Source organism: Telmatherina bonti (genome assembly GCF_933228915.1).
Source record: "Telmatherina bonti genome assembly, chromosome: 2".
Lineage (NCBI taxonomy): Eukaryota > Metazoa > Chordata > Actinopteri > Atheriniformes > Telmatherinidae > Telmatherina > Telmatherina bonti.
This window is the reverse complement of record NC_136620.1, coordinates 32,149,558-32,161,197: the sequence shown is the minus strand read 5'-3', so window position 1 is coordinate 32,161,197 and position 11,640 is coordinate 32,149,558.

Genomic DNA, 11,640 nt, shown 5'->3' with positions numbered 1-11,640 from the left:
TGTTGTGACTCTTCTCTGTAAACCTGAAGAGAGACCAGTATGAAGAGTCAAGCTAGGGAGGAGCAAGCAAGTGTGCATGAGGGTGTGTGCACTCTCATCTAACTTCACAGAGGATGTGTACATTTGTATCTGCTGTGGCCATTCAGCTGTTTCTCCATGGAGCCTTAGAGGCATGTCCCCTTCCTTTGCCTGCCCTACATCAGCTGTTGCCTGTTGCTGGCTTTCCTTTTGTGTTGCTTTTAAATCTGTTTGCCCAAAACAAAGGTCACAGTAACAAAACAGCTGCATTCTACTATCTTTCTGCTGGGCGTTACTCTGTCAGGTTCTCCCACTCCTTTTCCTTTTCACATGGATATCTTATTTAATTCTTGGCTTAAAAGATCCAAGCCTATAGTTCCAGCAGTGGCTGATCAAACTGTCACTTCTTCTTTTATAGCATGTAAAAAATAAACCATATCCTTTTTAGGACTTTACAGTGAATAGAAAGAGGCCTGTGGGATAGGCGTTCACACACACTGAGAAGTGAGCTGTTTGAGCAAGCCAGCATGCAAACATCAACTTTTCACATTGAATATGGGGGAAACTAGTATTACTGTCACAATTTATTAAATTAAATGATTGAAAACTAGAAACTGGGCACTGAAGTCAAGTAGTTCTATGTTTAGATTCATGATGTTTTTTCATCTTTTTTAATGGAACAGGAAACTTCAAATAAAACCAAACAACCAACATTTAAAGAGTGACCTTGGATCTACTTTATTTCTTTTAAATGATTCTGTTGTGAAGTTATAGTACCTAACAGAAGACGCTATAACGTCATGACATCCTTACTTTAAATGACAATGTTTGTATGTAGCAAGTCATACTTTCAAAACGCAACTTTTTACCACGAGCATTTTCACACATGCATTCCAGCATTTTCCACATTCACTGGGCTACTAATTAACCCAACATTAGATGAAAAAAGTAATGAATGCCTCTCCCTGAGACCTTATTCCTGCCCTCATTACTTTTCTTCCACCCCCATTGCAGATAACACACATCAGCCTGTCAAGCGACATTGCAAACACTGTCAAGATAAATTAATAGATCAGATGTTGATGCAGCATACACACCAAAATATCTCGTGTGCTGCTTTCAAATACAGGAGCTGGATATGCCAGCAATAGAAGGCATATCTGTCAGCTAAAACAATGTTGTTTTTTTTTATGTTTGAAGCAAATGAGATATCATTTATGTTGAGATTCTGAGCATGCAGATTTTCATTGCATGCTTCAGCTTAAGCAGAGATTTTCTGCAAAACTGCATCTTTAAGTAGTTCATTCATCTTTCTTTTTTTTTTTTTAAACTGACGTAAGTGCAAAGAATCATAGCATGCTGGACATCCTAGTGGTCTGCAGCTTTAAAGCAACTAAGATTATTCCCCGATAAACAGACTGCTGTTTATTTAGGATGACAAATTGTGGTACCTTCACACCTTCAGGGTTAGAAACACAGATACAGAGTTCTGCGTGAAGGATGAGCAATCAGCAAAGAAAGGTGGCAAAGTGAGGTTTAAATCCATGTGGTCTGCAGCACTTTGAGTGACAGTGATAGTGCTGATAGCAGGGATTAGACTCCCTACAGTGTCTCCAAGAGAGCAGCGACACAATTTCACCCAAGTGAGAAACATTTGAGTAATGTATCCCTCTTTACAGCTTGAGTGCCCACATCGCTCAGCAGTGTGGGCCTGTGCAGCCACCCTCTGCAAGAATGCCCTGCAAACAAAGAGGGAAAAGCATTTGGTAGAGGAGCTTTATCTGCCGACAAAATGACACATAATGGAGAAAGTAATACTTTGTAAAATGTAAAAAGATTAAAAAAAAACATGAAGGATAGGTGGGAAAGAGGAGAAACCGACAGCATGTGCCATGTGGGTTAAGCTAACACCCCTATTTCCTGGCGACTTGAGTCCCTGTTGTCTTTGGCAGCATGGCGAGCACATGGTGTGTGGGGTGATGGGAAGCAATCCTGATAGAGATGGTGACAGATTTAAAGCTAGCAGCCAAGAGCTGCTGCTTCTGATCTCACATCAAAATATAGCATCTTTTCAGAGTCACTAAAATAAACTGGCTTCTCTAGTTTGGGCTCGACATCAAACAAACGCACTGTTTATATGATATAAAGCATAACCTCATTAGTTTCCATTAATTACCGGTGATGTACATAATCTGGAAGCTGGGATGGTTTATAAAGATGTTTGTAGTATCTGAAGATTAAAAAGTTCATCGTGAAGACATCACATTAACACCAGAAGTTGCCAGCAGACATGAGAAAGCAGCAGATGGTGAAGAAATGCTTTGGCTGTGGGCATTTTCACATAGAGACCACCCCTAATGAGGCATTTAGCAACACCCAGGTGCCCTGTAGAGTCCACTATTATCAAATCCCTCCATCTCCCCAGAACCAAGTGCATTAGCAAAGCTATTTGTCTTCATTCCCTGACCACAGGCACTGACCTGGCAGAACAACATAGGTAATTGTTTCTAGCTCTTGAGACATTAGTTGTTTTTTTTGGCAACAGTCAATCATCTTTTTTTAGCTTTGCATTTAGGCAAGCATGTAACTCCCCAGTGAGTCTGTGTGAGTTCATGTCTCACATGGAAAATACAGGACCGCCACCAGGACATAGTGTTTGTGTACGTATACAGGAGGCATTAAATATAAAAGTGGAACTGCTGGCTCTAACTCTTGTTGTGGGCTGTAGTAAAAAAAGAAAAGAAATGGAGACAACATTGTTCAAGCACAGAACATTTATAATCTTGATGTTTAAGCACATTTACTGTACTATGTATTTTGGAAAAAAGGGTCAATTGTTTAACTTTTAAAAACAAAGTATTTCCAAAAGCTTTTCATAAAGTTGACCTGAAGGGTCCAGGATTTATGTCAGCCTTGTCAAAATAATGCTCATGCTGCACACATTTTTGCAAGGGCGCCAGGAATTAACTGTCAATATGGAACAAGTAAATATGAAACATGTGATCTTTGTGGAAAAGTAAGATCATAGACACAGATCAAACGCTCCGACCCTTATTTGATTATGCTAAAAGATTTTTGGCACCTTTTACATTGTGTAATTTACTTATTTTTTCTCTAATTTGTTTGGTCAGGTCATAAAATAAACATAGAGGCCACAAGCTGTGATTTGTTTCAGATTTTAACCACAAACATTACTTATCAGATTGAAACACAGTACCTCTCAGCACAGCATGACAATCTCTTGGGAAATTATACCTTGCCCTAAAAAAACTGAATGCAAAATAAATTGCTAAAATATCCCCTTCCACGCAAATTCAATCATCTAAACACGCTGATGGAGACAAAGATGAGCTTTGAAGTAAAAAATACTGCAGGAGATTACCCTTAAATACCAGCTGACTACATCACGAACAACATTTTAGGTAAAGATATCTAATACTCCTCTAGGGACGAGCATGCGAATTATTTGATCCTTTTCCTCAAGGAAAGCGAGTGTTTCCTACAGCTATTTGTCTTCTAATAAATCCAATATATCTTCAAACATCTGTTGGCAAAATACCTCTCTAAACTGCTCTGACGATGCAAAACAGTGCACTCCAGCATCTTGTAGTTAACTCGTTAAAGTCTGACCCATGAAAAAGTGGTAAGAAAAGTCCAAATTTTTGAATATGTGGCCTTTACTTGGTGCAAAAATCGACAATTGTTTTGGGAGGATATTTACCATTTATTACTATGTCATATGTCAAAATTATTATAGTGTAATCTTCTCCTTACTGGTATATATTAGGAGGCAAACGACTAGTATCAGATTGTATTCAACAGGATTTCAGACAAAGTTTTAATCATGATGATATCCATCACAGTTTTATCCACCCATCTCGTCCATCCCAGACATTTTGCATCATGGATGCCGTATGTATCCAATATGATATGTTTGGCTTTGGTTGATAAAGCATGTGACTAAATCTGAACTTTTAAAAAAAAAAAGGTCTTCATATTAACATTAGAAATATCCAGCATCATGTAAAGATTGCATGTTGATTGAAGTCACTTTACATAAAAGTTGTGAATGGGAATGGCCAACCATGAGGAAATCCTCCCTTTTTTCTTGGCTTGTGTATGTTTGTTAGAAGAAGACATGGATAAAATTTCAACCTTGAGGCTATGGCTGTCCAGGTTTTGTAAACCCTTCAGCTGTTATCTCAAAACAGTGGTAAGAGAATATTGCAGGAATCTGCTGGTATGGTAACCAAACACAACAATGATAGATAATGCTGCTTGTACACTCTTTATTTAGGTTTCACTTTATGCTTAATGTTGTGATTTAATCCCCCAGGCTTCAATTGCAGCTGGGCCAGTGCCAGTTCAGGTCTGCTGTCTCACAAAAGGGTTCACGAAAGTTTGGGGAGGTGAGAAGTGATACTTGATCTCTGATTCAGCTCTTCAATGGGCAAAATGGGGGGAAAAAAGTGGAAACAAAGTCAGGGTCGAACCAAAGCAAAGAACAACCCACGTAACTGAGCTGGTGACATACAGATAAGCATACAGCCATGACTTTTTGATTATTGATAACAAAACAAGTAATTCTACACATCTTGAACAAAGCATGACCCGGACAAGCAAATCTGAATGTGTATGAGTTTCTATCTGCGAGGATGTTTGTGTGCATGTAAGCTAATACCATCCTGAGGTAGGCAGATGGGAGCAATAGGGCATGAAACAGTCTGACTGACAGATAGAAGTGCTCTCACTTGTCCCCTGATAGCCTGAGGATCTAGGGATACACCCATGTGTGCTATGCAACAACTCCTCTCAAGAGCACTACTGGTGTCTACAAACTTGAGAAGCTGTGTTAAGATTTCCCAGTGAAAGCAATTCAGTTTAAGCCCGAGCAAAGTTAATTTACTGACAGAGGATACAGAGAGACCACAGAGCTCCAGGGCAAGCAAACCCAGCCAAGCTGTCTGCCTGCAAGTCATTGGCACCTAGCCGTTATTGTAGACTCTCTAAACATGCTAACAGCATCACTGCAGGAAAGGTAGCATGGTTGCTTTGTGTGTCTGCACTGAGGGATTCTGGACAAATGACCATATTTGGCAAAGCAAGTGCACAGCATGGGTTTAGTATGTTTTTATAACACTTTCCACAAAAAAACCTGTTGAGTTTTGATAAAAACACTCTTTCAGTTTTTAGTTTTCATCTCTGTCCAGGAAAATTCTTCCACTTGAACTGGATGACGTGTCATAGAGAGAAGAAACAGTGCTGTGGGCCAACTGAAACATATGAATACTAATTTTTTTTAGGGTGCTTCTGGATCAGTCTAAGCATGCCATACAGAAAACGGAGTCAATTAACTTGCCCAAGAGGCTCAACATGGGTTTGAACTTAGGGCAAAACTGCACATACTCAAAACAAATATCCCTCATCTGGTCTTTTATAACTTACGTATATTAGGTGTTCTTATATTGCTAAGGTTTCAGCAGTAGTCTATAGTGTGCTCCATTTCCAGTATAAATAGCAGCTGGTGTTAAGTATACCTTGCACCCTCTGAGCGACATGACATTTGGATAGTTTATATAGGAGAAAAATCTGACAGTATTTTCTGAGGTGTCTTCCGAAAGCAGAAATAATTTATTATCTGTGTCATGCAGATCGAAAGCCCTGAAACACAGTCTGGGAAATCAATACCCACACAACAGCAGCCTTCTTCTACCTGCCTTACTTAATCAGTTTCTTTGCTTCACTTGCAGAACAACTCTCAACTCAAAGCTCCTTGTAAGGAGTTAAATAAACCTTCAGAGAGGCTGTACGTAGAGAAAGAGTCGCTAGGACTGTTTGATTTACAGGCAGGGATTCATAAAAAACAGCACAATTTATTTTTCCCTTCCAGCTTAAAGTTGAACCCCAGAAAAATACATTACTTGTGAGTTCCATAAGTATAATATGTTAGCAATAATCTGAGGTAAACCCACTTTTACAGTTTTCCACATACACTAGTACTGCTTCATTACATTCTGAGTTTTGACTCTTACCTAACCTGGAGTCATCTGTGTCTTAGTGCATGAGACTGCATACCCAGATTCAACCGATTACAAGCTTTAATGGATGTTGCACTTTAATCTGATATCAACAGACTGACTGGGAGACCTGGTAAGTTTTGTAATACAGCACTTTATGCTCCTTCTCGCATAGCATGTAGCAGAAACGAGTTAAACAGCAGTGTAAAAAAGGAGGAACAGTGGATCATGTCCCCATATCACATTCTGCATGACCTTGCACATAAAATCTTTTCCAAACCATGTCAAGCATTTTATGTTGTTATGGCAAAAATAAAGTTTTTTAATTGAGAAAAGTTGTTGAGAATTTTAAAATGCTGAGATTTTACAGATTTTAAAACTGATGAAACTTTGACAGGTTTATAAAGCTTTAAGCTAAACAAAGAATAATATAAACATAATTCAGGACTTCCAGATTAATATCTTCTAAAGAATGTCTTCTATACAGTAAATCATCTAAAGCATGTCTGTGCTCAAACCACAGAGAACATGAAAGTTGCATAAATGACAAGAAAACCCTTGAAGTCTCAAACCCGTTTACATTTACATGCCTCAAGTCATATTTAACTGAGTTAAACACAGCAACATCATCTCAATGACACCCGAAGACACAATAAATACAATCCTTGTATTAATTTAGCGGTTTCACCTCACCTCCTCGCGCTGAACTTCTTCTCCGCACGTGCAGCATAAAGCCAGCAGTGACTCGTGGAGAAGCGCGTCTCTCGTCAAGAAAGTTGCCTGCGGGATGCGACACCAGGCGCAGCCTCACACCCTGCACTGAAAGTAGACAGATAATTCTGAAAACTTCCCCCAGATATTTCCACTCGCTCCAATGTGAGTCACACGGAAAATAGCGCTCTTGAACTCTGAATTCACCCTGCGTGTTTGTGTGTGTGTGTGTGTGTGTGTGTGTTTAGGGTGGACGGGATATTCTGTGGCAGCTCTCCCCGGGAGAGACAGACGTCAAATTCTCAGTTATGCTGCCGCTGGATGGGGAGGGGTCCTCAGCATCTGCACCGCTGCCAGCAGCAGCAGGATCGTCTTCCAAAGATTGCAGTGCGTTTAATTTGCAGATATTTCACTTGTGTATAATATTTTTAAAAGAAGGCAACCAGTTGCATGCAAATATAGCAACATAAACTTCTTTTCTGCAATAAAATGTTAAATGTTCAATGCTTAATGATTAATAGCTCATAATCTGCTCCTATATAATTATAGTAAATTCATCTTATACCAATGTATGTCTATGTGTGACCTATAAAGAAGTTTTCTCATCTATTTTTAATGTAATTAAAAAAGAAAGGGGACTCACAATGACAAAGAATAGTAATAAGGCAGAGACAGCCTTGCATGCCTGTCTTCCAATGAAAAGGAGTGACTCACATGAGTTTGAGCAGGAAATGTGTGTCATGCCCCTGGGATAATCCTATCATTTTTGAGCTTATAATATGTGTGCATGCATGTCCAGTCAAAGGTAGTTTGATTACCTTCATAAGCCTCAGCTCACAGAAGTTCTGGAAAGCAGGGACAAACAAGAGCTGAACACTGATTTAGGCAGCAAGTCGTGCAGGTTGGGATATTCCGTGACCACATGCCTGACAAACCACAGTGTGATCTAGCAACTGATGTTGAATTAAACTTGACACCCTCGTGCACTCAGACATGCATCTTTCCACACTTCCTAAAGTCAAGTCAGCAGGTCACTTTTACTCAAACTCACAATGCTGCAGTTGGACTCGGAAAAGAGAGCTACAATGTGTCCAACTTACATAAAATAAGATAAAATATGCTTGTTATTGCACTCATGACAGTCAACTTACTGCTCCACCAGCTCCAGTTGTTTTTCTTCAATCCGCGATTCCTAAGAGGTTTATAGGTGATAGGTTAACAGGTTAAAACTGTATCCTCCCTCTCTGTTGGGACAGTTCATGTCAGGGTGTGCACTTCCTCAGTATAAGTCACATGCAAGAGTAAAACTATGTGCAATGAACAGCACTGATGACATACACAATGCAAACCTTGTCTATTTCATCCAACTCCCCTCTGCAGGGAGTTGTGCTAAACATTGTGCAAGTTTGAATATTGTTAGAATTACTTTTTTTAATGGAATCAAACTAATCCTAAGGAGCAAATCTATAAAATGGTAAACTGAAAATATGAACTTTCAATTCAAATAAAGCTCTGTGGAACCAGATTTGAAGCTATCATATGGCAACAGCCATTTATGTTGCACTTTAACACACTTCTGAAGTGAATTTACTTTTCACACAAGACGACTTGATCCATATTGCATCTGGTGAAAGGATAAGGCAAATTGAATTTTATGTAACATCCTTTAATGCTAACTGCGTTTGTGTGTAGACACCTGTAATTTTAGCTGACCACATTGTTGCATGTTAGTACGATAAAACTTCTCTTAACATTTTCAGAGCCCCGTGTGCATGGAGCAGTTTGGAATGAATGCCATACAGAAGAGCTTTGCACACGGAAGCCCCTGTCCTAACACGTATCATACAAAAACTCAGCTAAAAGAATCTACTATGCATTGACAACCAAACTAAACAGGGCTCAGACTCTAAGCAATCACATGGGCAAGCATAACAAAAACTTTAAAAAAAAAAAAAAAAACCACCACGGTCCACTTTAGTGCTTCTTCTAATTTCACACTTTCCAGCAAATCACACAAACAAGGAATCATCTGAAAGCAGAGACTGTTTCTGCAAGCTGATTCGAAAGATGCCTGACTCATCACTGAGTGAGAATGACTCTGACAGCTGCCAGCAAAAGGGTAGGAAACAAAATAAATCAAGTATGTCTTCTACTGCTTTATCATCAGAAGTTTTACTCCACCTCAAACAAACATGGCAAGTGTGTTCTTATATGGCACTGCGTTAGTTTGAAATGAATCAGCAGTGTGCTGGTTTACATGATGATAAAGGGCCTTTTTTTTAGTGAAGTATTGACTCTTTCTAATATACTATCATAGGGGGGACTTCTTTCTGGATCCTCATGGGGTTTCTAAGATCAGAGACTATCCTTTTGTTCTCTGACAACTGAAAAAAGTGTCAATCATCAACATTGGTAGATTGGTTCCTGAGATATTAACTTCTGTTAGACATTTATTATAACATCTGTAACACTGCTCAGGTTCATCCATCCATCCATCCATCCATCCATCCATCCATCCACCCACCCATCCATCCATCCATCCATCCATCCATCCATCCATCAATCCATCCATCCATCCATCCATCCTCCCGTTGGGACGTGCCTGGAACACCTCACCAGGGAGGCGTCCAGGAGGCATCCTGACCAGATGCCTGAGCCACCTCAACTGGTTCCTCTTGATGCGGAGGAGCAGCGGCTCTACTCTGAGCCCCTCCCGGATGACCAAGCTTCACACCCTATCTTTAAGGGAGAGCACAGCCACCCTGCAGAGGAAACTCATTTCAGCCGCCTGTGAGTGAGATCTCGATCTTTCGGTCATGACCCACAGCTCATGACCATAGTTGAGGGTAGGAACGTAGAGCGACTGGTAAATTGAGAGCTTCGCCTTCTGGCTCAGCTCCTTCTTGACTGCTCAGATTATTTTCTTTATTTATTCAGCTTTTGGTTTTCTTTTGCTTTGTACATTGACACATCAGACATTACTTTACTAAAGACAAGCTGGTTTGCTTTGTAGTTTACCATTTAAATATTCTGCCACATTTGTGGTGAATTTGCACTACTGTTGTTATCTTGCATGCCTCAGCTTTCTTTTGAGGTCAATATTAAATATAAAGCCCTCACAGTTGTAAAAGACATAGTTAATTTATTTTGGTTATTTAATTTCAGACAGGAGACTGAAAAATAGGCCTCGTGATGAAAAGGTTAAATAAAATCAGGGATTATAAACTCAATGTAATACAGTAATACTTGTTAAAATCACAAGACATTATTTTGTTACATACTATCAGTGATGAAGGCTTTCGAACTGAACTGTGTTAACAGGCCAGGTGGTCTCTTGCTTCCTGTTCTGGAGGACATGATTTCCAAAACACATTCCGTATTTCAGTTCTTCTGACCACAGAACAGTTTTCCACTTTGCCTCAGTTCATTTTAATGTATTCAGACTCAGAGGAGATGATGACATTCCTGGATCATGTTCACAAGACTTCTTCTTTGCATGATCAAGCTTTAACCAGCATTTGTGGATGGCACAGTGAACTGTGATCACAGACCGTCATTTCTGGAAGTATTCCTGTGCCCAAGCAGTACTTTCCATATCAGAATTACACCTTTTTAATGTAGTGCTGTGGCAGAGTAAGAAAACTATATGCAGTCCTGATATTTGGTCATGTGGTTTAATCCTTTGATAATATTTTGTCCAGTTGATGATGGAATATTCAGTCTTTAGTATTGTTGAAAATTCATTTTCTGAAATTGCTCCATATGTAGAATTGAGGTTTTTTTTGTTTGTTTGTTTGTTTTGTTTTTTTGTTTTTTTTTTACAGAATGCTGCCTATCTTTCTTTCTGAGAAACTCTACCCATCTAAGGTGTTCTTGTCATAATTCTGACCTTGCCAGTTAACTGAATTAGCTGGATCAGGAACGTCCAGCTGTTTCATTTTACCACCTAGTTTTAAGTTTATTGTTGCCATTAGAAGAAATGCCGCCCTCCAATCTATGAAATTGTAAATCGACTCACTTTTACCATTTGATATGTTTTCTGTCAAATTTATGAAATCAGGTTTGAATTTGGTGCGTCAGTTGTTTTGAAGGTTGTTCAATTTTATCCCCTTAAACACAGATTTTGAGAAAACAGGTATGATTTGGCAATGTGAGACCAAGCAAAATAATAGCCCTCCAATCCTGAATCATTTCCACAATGTTGTCACCCAGTTCTTCCTTCTAAATGGAGACTCAACTTTTCAGTCTGGATGAGGTGAGAGGTAGAGGAATTGAGATGTTGGTGGTTTGGATAATGATAGTTATTATCCTGGAATATAGTGACAGCACTGGCAAACTGTAAACAGGAAAAGATTACAAAGCTGAAGGAGCAGAAGTTTCTTACAAAGATTTAAAGCCTTTGCTCATCCAAAGTAAAATGGAAAACACTTTCACTATAAATCAGGCTATTTTTTTTGGATATGCAGTGGTCAATATATGATTTCTTAATACGGTTTATATTCCCCATTTCTTCCTGTCGAATGCTTTCTGAAACACTAAGTATAACATTTAGGATTAAATTAGCCTGCAGGAGGCTAATATGTTCTGTGAAATGAGTTGAAAGTGCAGGAATTCTTCTAAACTTTGGCATTAACATTCTATCAGTCCATTTTACATGCTGACTTGTTTAGAGAAGGAAACAGCTTATTTTATATTCCTGTGGTATTCATAGAGGGACACAGCCTTGTGCACAGTCGCACACATTGTATATATTAGGGTGCAGAATGCAACGCAATCTGCGAGTTATTTCCATACTAATCTAGCAGATCTCCAGCGCGAGGGCAGTCATCCAGGCCTGGTCACCCACAGAGCTTCCACTTTACTGAAGACACACACATAGAAACAAACACACAAA